Below are 20,641 nucleotides of genomic sequence, written 5' to 3' on the forward strand. Positions count from 1 at the left end.
TATTGTGGAATGGGCGTCCAAGTATTAATGGTACTTTTGAGTCTTCGTCCATGTCGAGAATAACAAAATCCACGGGAAAAACAAATTTATCGATTTTAACAAGCATGTTTTTAACGAATCCACGCGGATACTTGATTGAACGATCAGTAAGTCGAATGCTCATTCTAGTGGGTGAAGGTTCACCCAGATCTAATTTAGCGAAGACCTTATACGGCATAAGGTTTATGCTAGCTCCTAAATCGGCTATGCGTGAATGACAGACATGCTGCCAATGAGACAGGGAAGAGGAAAACTGCCCGGATCTCCCATCTTTTCAGGTATACGGTTTTGGAGAAGAGCTGAACATTTTTCATTCATCATCACACAAGACAAGCTATCAAGTTTCTGTTTGTTTGTGAGGATATCTTTTAAGAACCTTGCGTATTTAGGCATTTGAGCCAACGCCTCAACAAATGGTATGTTTATGTGTAGTTGTTTAAACATTTCTAAAAACTTACTGATATGCGCAAAATGAAACATATAAATTATATCAATTGTGGCATAAAACTAACCTTTTTTTTAGTACTAATGTTGGAAAAAGTGTGCTTTTGTCTTCCTTTTGTATTTTCAGGATTAAATGAGCTCAAATTAACAAAAGAAGCAAAAAGACAGCTAAATCTAACATAAATACAAGAAAAGGAACAAAAGTGGAATGCCCGACCCCTCAACAGCATCTTCCTAAGCAAAACTAAGAAAACAGAAGACTGAACACGCCCCGTGCTCAGCGAGCACGGAGCCGTGCCCAAGTAGCAGTAGAAAAGACAAACCTTTAGAAGCTTCTACTGCCCACCACGGGGCCGTGCCCAGCGGACACGGGGGGCATGGTCAACTTCCTGCAGGCACATTTATTGTAATTGCGAATTACAATTAATGAAGAGAGAGACAAGGATGGACACGGGGCCGTGCCCAGCGGGCACGGGGCCGTGCCCGAGCTTCTGTTCAGCCTATAAATAGGAGTGTTTGGAGCCATTTCAACTCATCCCTTGGCACACCACCTCTCTCACACTTCACCCACCACCCACCTCCACCATAACACCATCATCCACCATCATCATCCATTATCCATCATAGAGTGTGTGAGTCGTCTCGGGATCCAAGATTGATCGTAAGAGTTCTTGACAATCAAAGGCCATGTTTGCCTAAGTCTCTTACATCACTTGGTGAAGACAGGTGTTTAGTGTAATACTTTTTATTTTTAATCTTTTGCACTTTTTAATTGGTTTTGTATTAATGACTTTAATTACTAATTTCTTATGTTGAAGGTGATTCTTCCTTATCGTTTGTCCGTGGTGTCTTGGCATTATTTTACTGTCTATATAAAATAAAAGATCTTCACCATTCATATCTCCACGATCTATATGGAGGTATGTTGGCTACCTGGTCGGGGGTTAAGGGAACGGTTTGGTAAGAGTCTTGCCATTGTTCAGTGTATAGATCCTGCAAAGGACCTGGGTCAAATTTAGTAGGACCTCCTTCAATACCCAAAGGTATTGGATGGCGGGGGTCCAAACTCTTTGATCCCCTCATAAGTTAAACTACTATTAAAACTTTAACCCAGCTACTTAGGACTGTATCCCTGCTGACTCAGACTACTTAGCTGAGGGTAACGTCGCCTTCAAAAGAAGGGCCTACCACATTATGCATTAATAACTTAATTACTTATCTTTCAATAATCCGACCCTTTAGGATTGTATCATTGCTGACTCAAACTACTGGGTTGAGGGTAACGTCACCTTCAAAAGAGGGGCCTACTACAATAACTAAAATAATCTCTTAAATAAGTGCAAAAGTGCAAAAATAATCAAAGGTTACACTAACACACGAGTCAGATCCAAGTGATTCATCTTGTCTATCTGTTTTTTTATTTTTATTTTATTTTCAGCATTTTAGTTAGTTTTATTTTCTTAGTTTAAAAATCTTTTTCTAACATCTTGATTTGATTAGACGTTGAGGATAAACCGGTACTAAAAGCTCTTGTGTCCTTGGACGACCTCGGTATCTTACCGACACTATACTACGTCCACGATGGGTGCACTTGCCCATATGTGTGTTTAGTGTTAGTAAATATCGTGTTTTATAAATTTAAAACTTGGCTAAAAAGTGTAAAAGGGCTTAAAATACATACCTAAAACATATATACACTAACACGCACATCAAGTTTTTGGCGCCGTTGCCGGGGAACGAAGGATTTTAAGAAAGCTTAAAATCGACGGCCTAATCTGTTTTTCAAAACCTTTTTAAAACGCGTGCACATTTTTCTGCATTTTAGTTTAGTTTGCATTTACAGTAGCCTGAACACGGGGCCGTGTTGCATATTTTTAGTTAGATACCTAGATACAGAGTCTGAACACGGGATCGTGCTCACTGAACACGCCCCTGTGCTCAACGAGACCAGTAACTTTAATTAAAACGCCCAGATACAGACCCTGAACACGGGGCCGTGTTCACCAAACACGGGGTCGTGCCCAGCTTCTGTTTCCGTCTTTATTTCTGTTTTCTGGTCCTGAGACTCAGTTGTGGTCTGTTGAGTGATTCCTATGGATCAATACTCAGGAGGGTACAACTACACCTATGAGGAGGATGATTATAAGAGAGACTATTTCACTAATTGTGGTAACACGCACTCGGTACAATATTGTAACTTATTTCAACCATCCAATTCATACAACTATTATGAGGAACCCAGGTACGAGCCATCGACTTCATACACATCCTATGAAGACCAAAGGTATGAACCTTGCCCCTCATACTCATATTTTGATGAACCAAGGTATGAACCTTCATACTCATACTTTGAAGAGTCAAGATATGAACCACCACATTCATATACTTATTATGAGGAACCATGGAGTGAATAACCCACCTCATATGAGTACTATGAAGAACAAAATTTCGACCCTTATCCATCATATGCTTACGATGAAGAACAATGGTGTGAACCATCTACTTCATATGGGTACTATGAGGAACCAAGGATCGAACAACCGGATTCAAGCTTTGAGGATCTCGATCCTTACTCTATCACCGACATAGCCGATAGGATAATAGAACACATTAAAACTATCGAACGTTGCGTAAAAGAATCTCGCGCAAGGGAAGAGGAGTCCCACGCAAGAGACGAATTAAATTGTAATAATAACGTAGAGATAGTTGAAAATGTAAAAATGGAGGAACAAATAAGTGAAAAACCGACACATAAGTTAAACAACGAAAGAGGTGAGGCCGATAACGTTAAAATTCAAGAAGAGTCTAATTTTGAAGAAATTAATCTCTTGTCACCTTCTTTTGAAAATCATTGTTTAGTGTCAACTCATGCTAAGTTTCTAAAAGAGCTAAACACTAACGCAAAAATTGAAGAAATGGTAAGTGTTAAGTTAACTAATGATCAAACTTCGCTAATAAAAGAAGACCCTTTTGAAATAAACATTACACCGGTTCCATGTTTTTTTCAAAATTCATTTATTAGTAACGTCACCATTGATAAAGATCTTTGTGTTAACATAATGCCTAATTACATTTGCGAAAAATTAAGTATTAGTGATATTGCTCCCCTTCAAATACCCATTTTTCTATCCAATCGGAAAGTAATAAAATCAATCGGTGTAGTTGAGGACATCTTGGTTCAAACAAATCAATTGGTTGTTCCAGCCGACTTTGTCATCCTCGATGACGCTCCTCTAGTGTTGGGAAGACCTTTTGTAAAAACTCATGAAGCTTTGAAAAACCGGAAGTTTAATTATCTACCTCTTCAATTAGGGGCATTCAAAAGGAGCATAGATCTTGAGCGTTCAATGAAATATCCTTTTGGCAATAATGACCCCCTAATTGAAGATGAAGATGAACCACCCGATATAAAGAAAAAATTGACCACTTTGTTGAAGAAGAGGTCGCCATAGAACAGACCTTTAAAGTTCTTAATCTAGATGAGCCCCAAAATAAGGAGTCTCCTAAAGACCCACCCCTTGAGCTCAAGGAACTTCCAAAAGGTTTGGAATATGCTTTTCTAGACAAAGATGGTGGTTCTCCTGTAATTATTTCGTCTAAATTAAATAGTATAGAAAAAGAAAAATTAATTAGACTTTTGAAAAAACACAAAAATGTGATCGCTTGGAAGCTTGTAGATATAAAAGGAATAAACCCTTCCATGTGCACGCACAAAATTTTAATGAATGATGACTACAAAATAGTAATACAACCACAACGTAGAGTAAATCCCAATGTGCAAGAAGTGGTTAAAAATGAGGTCATCAAACTACTTGACGCCGGACTTATTTATCCTATCTCTGATAGTCCATGGGTAAGTCCAGTCCAAGTAGTCCCAAAGAAGGGAGGTATGACGGTAATAACTAATGAAAAGAATGAATTAATACCAACAAGAACCGTCACAGGATGGAGAGTTTGTATAGACTATAGACGATTAAATGAAGCAACAAGGAAAGACCACTTTCCTTTGCCCTTCATTGATCAAATGTTAGAACGACTATCCGGTCATAAATTTTACTGTTTCTTGGATGGTTTTTCAGGTTACTTTTAAATTCCAATAGCACCTGAAGACCAAGAAAAGACAACTTTCACATGCCCCTACGGAACTTTTGCTTATCAACGCATGCCATTCGGTCTATGTAATGCCCCTGCTACATTCCAACGTTGCATGGTGGCCATTTTCCATGATATGATAGAAAAGACAATGGAAGTCTTCATGGACGACTTTTCTATCTTTGGAGATTCATACGACCAATGCCTCGATAACCTCGAACGAATGCTATCCCGATGTGAGGAAACTAACCTCGCCCTTAACTGGGAAAAATGCCATTTCATGGTAACAAAGGGAATAGTACTCGGTCACAAGATCTCAAGAGAAGGAATGGAAGGTGATCGAGCAAAAATTGACACAATTTCTCGATTACCTCCACCATCCTCCGTTAGAGCAATAAGAAGTTTCTTAGGGCATGCCGGATTTTACAGACGGTTTATCAAATACTTTTCAAAAATTTCAAGACCTCTAACAAAATTACTTGAAAACGATGCGCCTTTCATCTTTGACAAGGATTGCAATCAAGCATTTCTAACCCTCAAGGAAACGCTAGTCAATGCACCTATCATGATAGCGCCCGATTGGAAACTACCTTTCGAAATCATGTGTGATGCAAGTGACTTTGCCGTTGGAGCTGTCTTGGGACAGAGAAAAGAAAAGCATTTCCACCCAATTTATTATGCTAGTAAAACACTTAATGATGCACAAGAAAATTACACAACTACTGAAAAAATATTATTAGCTGTGGTATTTGCTTTTGATAAATTTCGTTCTTACCTTGTTCTTTCTAAAACTGTAGTCTATACAGATCATGCAGCTATCCGATACCTCTTCAAGAAACAAGACGCCAAACCCCGTTTGATCAGGTAGATTCTACTCCTCCAAGAATTTGATATTGAAATCAAAGACAAAAGAGAAGCAGAAAACACAGCAGCAGATCGTCTTTCACGCCTAGAAGACCCAGCTTTGGAGGCAACCAGGAACGAGCAAATCAATGAAAAATTCCCAACAGAATCCCTGGAGATGGTGGAATACAGACAAGAACCATGGTATGCCGACTACGCTAACTACCTAGCTAGCGGTATAATCACCAAAGGATGGCCACATCACCAAAGAAAGAAATTCTTTGCTGATGTAAAGCATTACTTTTGGGAAGACCCTTATCTTTTCAAAATGTGTGCCGACCAACTCATCCGAAGGTGCGTACATGGCAACGAAGCACGAAGAATTTTCTGCCATTGTCATGAAGGTCCATATGGAGGACATCATGGTGCCGCTAGTACAGCACGAAAGGTATTTGATTCAGGATTTTATTGGCCGACCATTTACAAAGATGCGCAAAATCTTGTCAAGACATGTGATGCTTGCCAAAGATCAGGTAATATTTCTTCCAAAAATGAAATGCCACAAAATGGCATTCTCGTTTGTGAAATTTTTGATGTGTGGGGACTCGATTTCATGGGACCTTTCCAACCGTCAAAAGGAAACAAATATATACTTGTGGCAGTCGATTACTTGTCCAAATGGGCTGAGGCCGAAGCACTTCCAACAAATGATGGAAGAGTTGTGGTAAAATTTCTGAAAAAATTATTCTCTCGTTTTGGAACACCTAAAGCATTAATAAGTGATAGAGGTACCCATTTTTGTAACCATCAACTCGAAAAAACCTTAGCAAGATATGGGGTCTATCACCGGGTCTCAACAGCGTATCACCCTCAAACAAACGGACAAGCCGAAGTGACTAATAGAGGTTTAAAACGAATACTTGAAAAAACCATAGGTTTAAATAAAAATGAATGGGCCGATAAATTAGATGATGCTTTATGGGCTTTTCGTACTGCTTATAAGACCACTATAGGCACAACCCCATATAAGCTCGTCTATGGAAAAAGTTGTCATTTGCCGGTAGAAATAGCTCACAAAGCCTACTGGGCAATAAAGAATGTAAACTTAGAATTAGATATTGCAGGTAAAAATCGATTTTGTCAAATAAATGAATTAGACGAACTAAGGAATTATGCATACTCTAACTTGGAAATTTATAAGGAAAGAATGAAAAATTTACACGACAAATACATTAAACCTAATGAATTTCGAGTAGGAGACCAAGTTCTATTGTTTAATTCACGACTTCGATTATTTCCGGGTAAGCTAAAATCTAGGTGGTCAGGACCTTTTTCCATCACCCATATTTTTCCTCACGGTGCTGTAGAAATTAAATCTCGAAATGGAATCCAATTCAAAGTCAATGGCCAACGGCTGAAACTCTATCAAGGATCCATTGAGGATGAAGAGGAAGAAATCTCGCTCCAAACGATCAACGAATAAAGGCATCAACATCGTACCTCGTAAGTTACGAACGAGCAGGTAAACATCGAAAATGGTAAGTCTTCGAACCACATTTCTGGGAAAACAGGGCACTCACACATGCACTTAAAAAAAATTTAAAAAAAACTTTGCTCAGCACGGGGCCGTGTCCACTGGACACGGGGCCGTGTCCGCGCAACTGTCGGGATAAAACCCTCTTTTCACAACAGTTACACCATTCCACACGCCCCGTTTCCCCGAAAAACGCTCTGGTCCAGGCGATTTTCCGCAGATTTTCGACGTCTCCTCTCATTCTAACAACATCAAGGTATGATTCTATCATCGTTAGTAGTTAGATTAGTTATTTGCATGTAGTTAAAACATCAAAAATTTGGGGAAAAATCTAGGGTTCTTGAAGTTCATCCGGGTCAAACCTCAAATTTTTGCAATAATCTGTTAGCATTAGTTTAGATTAGTGTAATGGGAAGTAAATACACTTGTATTGTTGATATATTTGCCCGATATCTCATGAAAACCCCAAACCCTCGTTTTTGAACCGAAAAAGATAAAATTGAAGGGGTAAATGGTTTGTTTTGGAAAAAACGACACTTGGGGTTTCATTTTCGGGGGAAACCGCACCTACTTAGCCAAAAATTTTCGGATTTTCGGGATCGGGTCGAAAAATGAACTTTTGGAGTAACAGACGCCTGGACATGGGGTCGTGCCCGCTGAGCACGGGGTCGTGTCCAGCTCACTGTTTGCAGTTTTTTTCCGAAAATCTCATTGTTTCGTGCTAACTTTTGGTGTATTCTTTCAGATGTCGCAGAAGTTCACAAGATTCAACGCAAATGAGCTCGATGCTAGGGCTAGATATGACATACTTCAAACAAGACCCGAAGAATACCCAAGGCAAACATGCACGGACCTCTTAGCCATGGTGAATCAACTTGACCGGTTCAACAACCTCGTTACCGGACCACTAAGGATTGCCCTAACCACTCGACTTCGATCCGTACACGAGTGCACTTTGGAGTTCTACAGTACCTTCACCTTCACTTCAAGGTGTGACCCGTTTGACAATGAGGGGATTGCATTTCGGTGTGGCGGAATTAGGTACTCGATCTCTATGGCGCAATTCGGGGCAATAGTGGGGCTATATTCAGAAGAGGATTCGGGAAATGAAGGAAACACCGGGGGAATGCGAGAGTTGGACGAAAACGCCCGCCAAGCCGCATGGGCTCAGATTGGTGATTGGTTCTACAATCCGAGCAGCACTAAGAGTACTAAGCTGAGGGATCCACTTTATCGCTACATTCATAGGCTCCTCACTTACTCTCTTAGTCAAAGACATGACAGCAGCGGAGTTGTTGGGTTGAGAGACTTGGTAGTGCTCCACTACATTCACACCCGCAGACCCCTCGATGTTCCATTCCTCCTACTCCGGAACATGCATCATAACCGGCTTGCCCATGCACCAACCCCTATCTTCTATGGGGGATGGGTGTACCGCCTCTTCAAGCACTTCACGCGCATTCCTAGGTCTTTTGAAAGGAGCCCATGGTCAGGACGGGTTGATGTGCACATTTGTCGCGCCATGAACCTAATCTATTAGGCGGAAGACGGATCGGTAAGCTTTCAAAGGATGCAAGGCCATGCATCGAACCCACAAGAGGCGCTAGTCCTTCACGCTCCACCTCCCCAATACCAATACCAACCCCACGGTGATCCGGGGCAGTCCTCCTCACAAGGAGGTGGTTTTCCTAACTTTCAGAGTTTACATGATCTTTTGCAGGAAAACCTTATGTGCACCAGGAACACCTACAACCTTGCCAACAACACATACCACCGGGTCGGAGCCATTGAAAGAAACATCACCGATATCCAAGACGAAATAGGGAGCATCCGGGAGTATATGGCGGGTCATGGGGGAGGAGGTGATGACAGTGATGAAGACATGGACTAGGAGGGTGAAGAAGGAGTAGGAGTGGACGGTTGGTGAGCCCACAGGTTAATTTCCATTTCTATCAAACAATTCCCGGCCTGCGTGCCGAAGTGTTGAACAATTTACTTTTCCTAACTTATTTTTATTTTCTGCTTTTGTTTTTATTTTTAACTTGATGATTTGGATGTTTGATTTGGTAATTTAGGACGTTTGGTATTGTTTGGTGTGGTATTTACTGATAAAACAGGTACAAACGAGGCTTAGAGTACTAAACATTGGTACTACTAAGGCCGGGGTAGGAAAACCGAAGAAAGAAACCTGTTTTTCAACCTTGCAGATTGTCCACACGGGGTCGTGTCCGGCCGACACGCCCCCGTGCCCACCTCCCAGACCTGCTGTTTGTTTAAGTTTTCTGCAGATTTTTTACAAACACGGGGTCGTGCCCAGCCAACACGCCCCCGTGTTCAACTTCTGTAAGTTTTCGTTACTGGCACCTGAACACGGGGCCGTGTCCAACCAACACGGGGCCGTGTCCAGACTGCCAGTAACATAAAATTTTGCTTTTAACACCATTTTACACATTCAATCAACCTAAAAACTTGTTTTTGGGACACATTGAGGACAATGTGTAATTTAAGTGTGGGGGGGGGGATGCTAAAACCTTGAATTTCGCAAGTCCTAATAACAAGCCTTAGCTAAAACTCTATTGGAACCGCTAATCACCCCAATTTTTTTCCAAAAATTTTCATTTTTTTACTTGTCTAAGTTTAAGTTGGGAATTCAAGTCTTAACAAGGTTATATTTTTACAAGTTTACAACCGATAGCGTCGTGATAAAAAGAACCAACATAAGAAAATTATGAAAAGGCATGACAAACTTAGTTAAAATTTGATTATATATACTTGATCACATAAAAAAACCCTTTTCCCACAAAAGTGAGTTTTGAGCCTTTAACGAGCATACAAATATATATCTTTACACTAAATGCTCATTTTTCGTTTCTTGTGTGAATAGCCGCTTGGTTTGTACGACTCTAGAACTTGCGACAACAATACATTCCCGGTCCTTACCAACTTAAACCCGAGTAAGTAAATGATACAGGCATTAGGACTAAACTTTTTTCATTCTACACCATTATTTTTCATTTTTTTTACCACCTACCCAAAATCCCCCTAGTTAACCCCTTTGAGCCTAAACCTTTTCATTTCTTAACCCAAAACAACCCTTTTTACCCACCTAAACCTTTTTATTTTTAACCCTTTTTTTAGTAACAACGTTTGGTTCTCTTATGACTTCCTTATCGTTAAAAAATAATAATAATAATAATAATAATAATAATAATAATAATAATAATAATAATAATAATAATAATAATAATAATTATTATTATTATTATTATTTTATCTTGATGAAACCAAACAAACAAACAAGGTTTATCAAAAATAACTTTGTTTGAACAATTCATCAAAATAAAATAAAAATATGAAAAAAAATAAATAAAAGTCTTTCAAACTGATGTTTGTTACGCCTTTCGCCCTTTTTACTAACCACTAACCCAACCACCCACCTTTAGCCCAAGCCTAACCCTTCACCCATAAAGTCCTCTTGATATTTACAAAGGTATATAGTTAAAAAGGAGGAGGATTGATTGCTTGGCAAGCTTATGGTAGGAGTAAGTTCCATGCCGCTCTCGAGTGATTCACTAAAAATACACCTTCGGTCGAGTGTTGAGTGATCCCCCGTGAGGTATGTGAACTTGTATATAAATAAGATTTTAAAAAGGTATGTTATGCCCTAATAAGTAATTTATCTTAAGAAACGTTCTTAATAAATCATGCCGAATAGGATTGTAAATAAATAAAAATAAAACCTCAATAAAGAATGTTGGAAATCCCGACACTCTATGACAAGCCCAAAAACCTTCTCTTCTACCCATTCCATTTGGGAGTGAATAAAGCCACATTATAAAGAGTTTTGCTTGAGGACAAGCAAAGATTCAAGTGTGGGGGTATTTGATATGCGCAAAATGCAACATTTAAATTATATCAATTGTGGCATAAAACTAACCTTTTTTTAGTACTAATGTTGGAAAAAGTGTGCTTTTGTCTTCCTTTTGTATTTTCAGGATTAAATGAGCTCAAATTAACAAAAGAAGCAAAAAGACAGCTAAATCTAACATAAATACAAGAAAAGGAACAAAAGTGGAATGCCCGACCCCTCAACAGCAACTTCCCAAGCAAAACTAAGAAAACAGAAGACTGAACACGCCTCGTGCTCAGCGAGCACGGGGCCGTGCCCACGTAGCAGCAGAAAAGACAAACCTTTAGAAGCTTCTACTGCCCACCACGTGGTCATGCCCAGCGGACACGGGGGCGTGGTCAACTTCCTGCAGGCGCATTTATTGTAATTGCGAATTACAATTAATGAAGAGAGAGACAAGGATGGACACGGGGCCGTGCCCGAGCTTCTGTTCAGCCTATAAATAGGAGTGTTTGGAGCCATTTCAACTCATCCCTTGGCACACCACCTCTCTCACACTTCACCACCACCCACCACCACCATAACACCATCATCCATTGTCCATCATAGAGTGTGTGAGTCGTCTCGGGATCCAAGATTGATCGTAAGAGTTCTTGACAATCAAAGGCCATGTTTGCCTAAGTCTCTTACATCACTTGGTGAAGACAAGTGTTTAGTGTAATACTTTTTATTTTTAATCTTTTGCACTTTTTAATTGGTTTTGTATTAATGACTTTAATTACTAGTTTCTTATGTTGAAGGTGATTCTTCCTTATCGTTTGTCCGTGGTGTCTTGGCATTATTTTACTGTCTATATAAAATAAAAGATTTTCACCATTCATATCTCCACGGTCTATATGGAGGTATGTTGGCTACCTGGTCGGGGGTTAAGGGAACGGTTTGGTAAGAGTCTTGCCATTGTTCAGTGTATAGATCCTACAAAGGACCTGGGTCAAATTTAGTAGGACCTCCTTCAATATCCAAAGGTATTGGATGGCGGAGGTCCAAACTCTTTGATCCCCTTATAAGTTAAACTACTATTAAAACTTTAACCCAGCTACTTAGGACTGTATCCCTGCTGACTAAGACTACTTAGGTGAGGGTAACGTCGCTTTCAAAAGAGGGGCCTACCACATTATGCATTAATAACTTAATTAATTATCTTTCAATAATCCGACCCTTTAGGATTGTATCCTTGCTGACTCAAACTACTGTGTTGAGGGTAACGTCACCTTCAAAAGAGGGGCCTACTACAATAACTAAGATAATCTCTTAAATAAGTGCAAAAGTGCAAAAATAATCAAAGGTTACACTAACACACGAGTCGGATCCAAGTGATTCATCTTGTCTATCTGTTTTTTTTTCAGCATTTTAGTTAGTTTTATTTTCTTAGTTTAAAAATCTTTTTCTAACATTTTGATTTGATTAGACGTTGAGGATAAACCGGTACTAAAAGCTCTTGTGTCCTTGGACGACCTCGGTATCTTACCAATACAATACTATACTATACTACGTCCACGATGGGTGCACTTGCCCATATGTGTGTTTAGTGTTAGTAAATATCGTGTTTTATAAATTTAAAACTTGGCTAAAAAGTGTAAAAGGGCTTAAAATACATACCTAAAACATATATACAATAACACGCACATCACTTACCATGTTGTTCATCGTTCTTTTGCTTCTTCAGCCTGCTCGGATTTGGAACTGGAGGAATAAAATTTTTAACTGGCTCCTAGAACTGTGCTGTACTTGCTGGGTCTCGCCTAGCGTGCACCTCGTCTGAAGCGTCAGTTTGGACCGTATCAGTGATCGGTAGTGAGTCCGATTTGTTGGGTCCCGTGGTTTTACCACTCCTCGTCATTACTGCATTAATGTGCCCTCTCGGGTTTGGTTCTGTGTTACCTAGAAGGCTACCTTGTGGTCTTTCAGACAACATCTTGGCCAATTGGCCGACTTGATTCTCTATGGTTTGTATTGAAGCCTTCTGGCTCCGCATTTCCCCTTCTTGTGCCATGAAACGCTCCTCATGCTGCTGGTATCGCTTTTCAGATATTTGATTGGCATTGTTGGAGTTGTTTAATAGCTGCGCCATCATCTCCTCTAGTTTTGAGTTGGTTTGAGAGGTTTGTGGCTGGGAAGTGCTTCCTGAACCTAAATTATTGTAACGTGGTTGAAAGGTTTGCCCTGATGGCTGAAAAGATTGTCCCTAGGGCTGAAAGGATTGCCTCTGAGGCTGTTGTGGCGCGGGAGCGCGTTGAGCATATCCGAGTGGGTTTTGGTTACTGGAATTGGCTTTCCACCCAAAGTTTGGGTGATTCCTCCAACCCAGATTGTACGTTTTGCTGTAGGGGTTATTTTAGGGCCTAATTTGATTGCCCAAATAGTCCACCTCTTCGTGGCCTGTAAACATAACACCTGCTCACATGTACCTGGCTCGTGTGACACTCCACACAGCTCACATGATAATTGAACCTGCGAAATGTTCTGAGCTTGATCAAATCTTGCTGCCAAAGCTCCAATTTGTGTTGCAAGACCGTATATGTATCCACTTGATGAACTCCAGGAATAGATGATGATTTAGTTCGCACTCCACCGTGACGAGAACTCGACTTCAAAGTAGCTTTCTTTGTGATAGCATAGGCTTCATTGGGTGTTTTTGTTCCAAGATCGCCTCCTGCATATACATCTAAACATTCTTGTGAGTCGTAGTTGAGTCCTTGGTAGAAGTTCAACACAAGTTGTCTTTTGGATAACCCGTGATGTGAAACATCGAGCAGAAGATCTTTGAACATCTCCCAAGCTGCGTGTAGAGATTCTCCCTCATCCTGTTTGAATGTCATAATACGATTTTTAAGCTTAGCTATCTTTTCCGGCGGGAAATATTTTTGCATAAAAAGATCGGCCATCTCGTTCCAAGTCGTGATGGAACCTGCTGGAAGTGACAAAAGCCAAGATCGGGCTTTGTCTCGCAAAGAAAATGGAAAAGAGTCGCAAACAAATTGCGTCTTCGGAAACATCTCTAATCTTAAATGTCGAGCACACCTCGAGAAATGATGCGATGTGTCGACCTGGATCTTCGTGATCCTTCCCATCAAACTGCACAGAATTTTGTAACATATTAATAATACTTGATTTAATTTCAAAACTCGGTGCTGCTATAGTAGGTCGGGCAATACTCGGCAGCAAGCCCTCTCCTCCTGGACGGCCGGTCTCATTCAGAGGTTGGTCTTCTTCTGCCATAATGCTTCCTGTGTCGTCCTCTGAACTCTCGCTGTCAGAAAGAATCACCGGTTCACCGATTGCGGCCGCAATCCTTTGTGCAACAACAAGCGATCTTTCGCGAAGCCGCCTACTTCTTCTTAGGTTATTTTCTGGTTCGTTGCCTAGCTCAGCGTTAGCGGGTGCAGGGGGCGTGGACATTAGCCTGCACGTAAAAAGGAAGGCATTATACAGAAAAAAGAACATATTGATAATATAAGAAATAAGTATACATAATATACGTATATATACGGGTTATTAAACAAATGTATTTAAATATTTACTGAATTATTTACTTGTTTACATCTGAGAACTGTTTTTGTTTGTTTACCAGAAATTCTGATGACAATCATCAGAAATCTGAGGTAACTTCGTTTTTTTTATATCAGAAAATCGGATAGGATCTGATAAAAATCTGATGAAAGTTTTCGTTCCATCAGAATTTTTGAGAAATCCATCAGAATTACAAGAAAATCTGGTAATATCATCAGAATTGTTAACTGTTGTTTTTAGAACATCTAATGGGTTTATCAGAATCCATCAGAAAGTCGGATAAATTCATTGGAATTCATCAGAAAATCTGATGATTTTATCAGAAAATTATATTTTATTCTTATGGAGTAAATAAATAAATAAATGAGTACAATGATTTAAATGAATGAACGGCTAAATAAACGGATAGAAATAAATAAATAAATAAATAACTGAACGTTAATAAATAAAATACTGAATTAGAAATACTGAACTGAAATAAATAAATGAATGAAGTACAGAAATGAAATTACTCGAATTAAAATACTGAATTGAATAAATGAAAGTTAATGGTTCGATTCCGAACACATAACTGAAAAATGAAATGAATTAAATGTTAGTCGAATAATAAAATAAGAAGTTAGGATGTTAGTCAAAAGTGAGTCCTAGTGGGCGTACCAGGCTAGGTATTCACTAGTTAGTAAAACAGAAAAAGAAAAGAAAAGTTAGTCAAACGGTTAAATATTAACAAGTTAGTAAAAGAAAACAAAACAAATACAAAATGTACGACAAGTATTCACAAATATTCACAGTTTGTACACCGGTAAAATAATGACTCGGATTGTTCCATTAATTTCGTCGTGTCCCCGGCAACGGCCCCAAAAACTTGACGTACATGTTTTATATACATTTATTTACAGTATTTTCACATGCAACGAAATGTGTCTTATATTTATAAAAATGGTTTATACCTTAACATTAAAACACACACAACAAAGGACAACTGTATCCCGTCATATATGAAGTAAAGTATTGGTAAGAGCCAGATATCGATCCATGGAACACGGGCGTTTTAATGTACCAAATCTTTGTCATTGTTTTACCAGATATAAGGAAAGGCGAATGGTTCTTTAAATAAGTTATCTAAATTACATCTAAAACATAAATATACTATTATCTTGTTTTACAAACAACCTAAACATGTTATCTATCAGATATGTCACAAAAGCACTTAATCAATTTTCCAATTTCAAGACAGTTAGTCATCCGCTAGGAGTTTTCTAACATGATGATTCTTCGGAAAGTTAACACGATAAACACATGTTAACCACCTAAACTCATTCTTTAGCGAGCTATTGATATACATTCATGTGAATCTTTAAAGATAGATTAGTCATCCGCTAGGAGTTTTCTAACCTCACTTATCAAAGAAAGCAATACCGATGGTCACAATACAGCCACGAGGATAAGCATTTAAGTAGATCATATAACAACATATTTCACCTTTACAAGTCTTGAACACAAACCTACCATGTTAGCAATTTCAGACCAAAACTACTAACCAAGGATCATAAACCGCATGCAAGAACATGTAATCAACACCATATAATTCGTTAGAACCCTTACGTGTAGGAAAGTATTCCTAATCAAAGTAAGATATATCTCAGATAAAACCAATACCCCTCTCGAGTCTCATGGTGTAAACAAGTTTACAAACAAGTGATTAATCAAGAAATAGTTACCATCCCACTAACCACGGATTCATTATCCAAGATAATCAAACATAATCAGGAACTCAACATCAATGAAACGTTCATTATTTGATCATGAAGATTCAAACATGAAAAAGTACTTAAGTTTCATACAAACAAGATTACAACATAAAGATTATTCAAGAAACAAGTTTATAACTACTATTATATAAACTACATTAAACATAAACTAACATCAGCTCATAACTTGCAAAATGATCAGAATACATGTTCAAGAACAAGGAATCGAACCATAAACAAGCAAGGAATTGATGGGTTGGATCGGTTATGCTTCCACTCGATCTTTAAGCTTCAAATGGGTCTGATCAGGACTGCTTCGGAACCCAGAAATCGCCCAGAAACATGGAGCAAAACCCAACCACTGAACCAGTAGCGAATGCTGCTATTTATAGGAGATTTCCAGATCGGCACAGTCGTGCGAGTTTGGCACGGTCGTGCGGCAGGTGTTGTCGGGTGACGTCAGTTTCTCCGATCCCGAGTCAGCCAAGTGGACTAGTGGACAAGTTGCTGGGTCATCAGATCGGCACGGTAGTGCCGCTCATCAGAAATGTTGGTCAGAAACCCTGGTCAAGCCTTGGCATGGTCATTCCTCTGGTGGCACGGTAGTGCGGCCCGAGAAACAGTTGGCACGAGCCCTTGCACTGGCAGTGCTTCTGAGATCGGAGGATCGGCACGGTAGTGCCGATGGATGGCACGGTCGTGCCATACCTGGCAGTCATCAGATTTTTGCCATTTTCATCAGAAATGCATCAGATTTTGTCCGTTTTCATTAGATTTTTCCTTTATGCCCTGTTTAAGACCTGAAAATATAAAAGTACCGGATTTGGCACCTAAACGTTGTGTTTTCGGTCAAAAATGCTTAAAACGGAAGTGTTTTAGGGTATAAAAACATGTATAATTTAACGTATATCAATGTTGCCGAGGGGTCGGGCATGTCACATTTATTCCTTTCCTTTGTATTTATGTTGGTTTTGGCTGTATAGGGGAAGGTTCAAATGAAAACCACTAGTTAACGCGAAAACTCGAAAACTAACTAAAAAAGCCAAAAAAAACATACCAAATTTTTTCTTTTTTTGCATACCAATTTTCGCCACTTTTAGTATATAGAAAAATTTCAAAAAAAAAAATTGTAGTGCACATGTGTAGTACACATACACATGTGTAATACAAAAAAAAAATTTGAAAATTTTTTTATATAAAAAAACCTGCGATTTTTATAAAAAAAAATTGAAAAAAAAAATTTTGGTGTGTTTTTTAGGCTTTTTTTAGTTAGTTTTCGAGTTTTCGCGATAAAAGTGGTTTTCATTTGAACCATCCCCTGGCTTTATATTTGTTCCTTTTGTTCGTTTAAGCTCATTTGGTCCGTAAATTCAAAAGGAAGACAAAAACACACTTTTTCCAACATTAGTACTAAAAAGGGTTAGTTTTATGCCTCATTCAATGTAATTTATATGTTACATTTTGCACACGTCACCCATATCCGCATGATCCCCACCTCCACCGTTTCTGAAGCCGCCTTCCAGCATGTTCAAGGTCAAACCTCCAGAGAAGTCTGGCTTTCTCTGGAACGTGCTTATGCTCCAAACACCTCTTCACGTGAATACACTTTAAAAACCCAACTTCTTAGAATAATGATGAAGGGAGATGAAAAACCAACCGAATACCTCACTCGAGCACAGGAATACGCCTCCGCTCCTTCAAACATTAGTGAACCTATGAAGGACAAAGACCTTGTTATGCTTGTTATATCGGGCCTCGGGGAGGAATACCACAGCTTCAAATCCAATCTTTTGACCCGGCAACCACCATAAGCTTTTAACGAACTTCATGGCCTTCTTCATGATCACGACTACATGCTTAGTGTTCATCGCAACCCATCAAACGTTGCTGCCCACCACAGGCCTTTGCAGCCTCAACCGAAACCAACCAACCCAACCTCAATGTTGTCCAATCTCAACTTTCTAACCTTCAACTTCTAGCCAATCAACTGGGGTATCAACTCAACCCTCTTTCATCCTCCACCCCGCAACCACAAGCCAACTATACTACCCGCTCCTTTTCTGGCTCCAACAGTAACCGGGGCCAACGTCGTGGTATTTTTTGAGGTAACTCATGTGGTGCTTCCAACAACAGGAAGCGTGACAGCCGTGATACCGGCTCTTCTAACAAGTTTTCATGGGCATCTACTCAGCAAATGGTGTACGGCCACTGCAACAGGTGTGGGATAGGTCATATTCCATCCCAATGTCCCAACCAGCCAGCTTCTTCCTCATCCAGGGAGCCTACTCAGGCGAACTTTGCCAACTTTTCAGATGTTGGATCGCAATATGATATGTGGAAACCTGACACCGGCTACAACCAGTCCGCAACTCCTGACTTGTCAAGCCTTGACCACTTCGAATGTTATCACGGTAATGACTCACTCCATGTTGGTGACCGCCATCCTCTTCTTATTTTCCATATTGGCTCATCAAAATTCTACTCACCCACTAAAACCTTTAATCTATCTAACATTCTACATGTCCCAAACCTAAAACAAAACCTTTTATCTGTCCAACAATTTTGTCTTGAAAATAACGTCTTCTTTGAATTTCACTCTTCCTTTTTTGTTGTGAAGGACGATTCTACACACACTACCTTCCTAACGGGTCTAAGTGAGAACGGCCTCTACACTCTTCGCCTCCCTAGATTCAAGTCCATTCCAAAGCTTGCATTCACAGCCATCAAAGCTCTCTCTACTGTTTGGCATCAACGCCTCGGTCATCCTCATCAACGTGTTTTTGATACTGTTATTTCCAGTTTTTCTTTACCTATTACTAGCAAACGTTGTTCTTCTTTATGTACTGCATGCCAATTGGGAAAATCTTCAAAACTTTGTTTATCTCTTTCTAATTTTCGTAGTCATAATGTTTGGATTTGGTATATTGTGATGTTTGGGGGCCCTCGCCCACATTGTCTACTGATGGTTATTGATTTTTTCTATTATGAGTTGATCATCATTCACGTTTTATGTGGTACTTTCCCTTAACAAATAAATCTGATGTCTATACCACTTTTAAAAACTTCTTAACCATGGTCGAAAGACAATTTAATACCAAACTTAAAAGTGTTCAAACTGATTGGGGAGGAGAATTTTGAAACTTATCACCCTTTTTACCTCCCTTGGCATCATTCATCGACGCTCTTATCCATATACCAGTGCCCAAAACGGAACCGTTAAGCGTCGAAATCGCCACGTTGTTGAAACAGGTCTCACCCTCCTAGCCCAAGCGAATCTTCCACAAAGATTCTGGCACTTCGCCTTTGAAACAGCTGTCTACCTCATAAACCATCTTCCTTCCCGCATTTCCTCCAATAAATCTCCTTACCAACAACTCGACAACCGCAAACCAGATTACACCTTCCTGCGTGTCTTTGGTTGTCAATGCTTTCTCTACTTGCGCTCACACAACCATCACAAAATGGACTTTCGTTCTACACCATGTGTCTTCCTTAGTTATAGTCCATCTCAGGATGGTTATCGGTGCTTCGATCTTGCCACTGAGCGCATCTACATCGCCCGATATGTTCGTTTCAACGAACATGTTTTTCCCTATAACCCTCCCCATCCTTCACCTATTCCACCTACACTCACCTCAGTCTCCATATTTCCAGACCCACCTCCTTTCTTCACTGATGAGTAATCGGCCCCACAATCACCACCCTCCACCACTCAAAACCATTCAAACTCCGACCCACCTCCATCCGAACCAGCCTCAGCTCCATCAGCCTCGGCTCAACCTCAAACCGACCCATCCTCAAACATTCCAACTCCACCTCCTCGTCCTAGACCATCTAATCTAAGACAAAACCCAAAACAAACACAGTTCTACACTTCATCTGCCTATTCTGCCACCACTTTTCCAACCCTACCGTTCCCACCACCTTTACTGTTGCCAACAAATCTCCTGAGTGGCGTCATGTCATGAACCAGGAGTATCAAGCGCTTCTCAAGAACGGAACTTGGTCTTTGGTCCTTATGATAATCACTCTAACTTAATTGATTTCAAGTGGGTTTACAGGTTAAAGTCAGATGCCCAGGGCTAGCTCACTCGCTACAAAGCGAGACTCGTGGCAAAATGTGTTTTCATCAAAAACCTGGTGTTGATTATCATGAAACATTCAGCCCTGTCATCAAGCCAACAATAATCAGAGTAATTTTATCTCTTGCTGTTACTTAACAATGGCCTCTTCGCCAACTCGATGTGGAAAATGCCTTTCTTCATGGTGATATTTCTGAGACTATATACATGAAACAACCTCTAGGTTTTGCAGACCCCAGCAAACCTAACCATGTATGCTTACTCCATCGATCTCTATATGGGCTCAAACAAGCGCCCAGAGCCTGGTTCCATCGGCTTTCCAATGTTCTCTAGCAGCTAGGTTTTCGAGGGTCCAAAATGGATCCCTCCCTCTTTATTCTCAAACACGGTGCAACCTTGGTTTACATCTGGTATATGTCGATGATATTATCATCAC

This window comes from Helianthus annuus, chromosome 5, assembly GCF_002127325.2.
Source record: "Helianthus annuus cultivar XRQ/B chromosome 5, HanXRQr2.0-SUNRISE, whole genome shotgun sequence".
Lineage (NCBI taxonomy): Eukaryota > Viridiplantae > Streptophyta > Magnoliopsida > Asterales > Asteraceae > Helianthus > Helianthus annuus.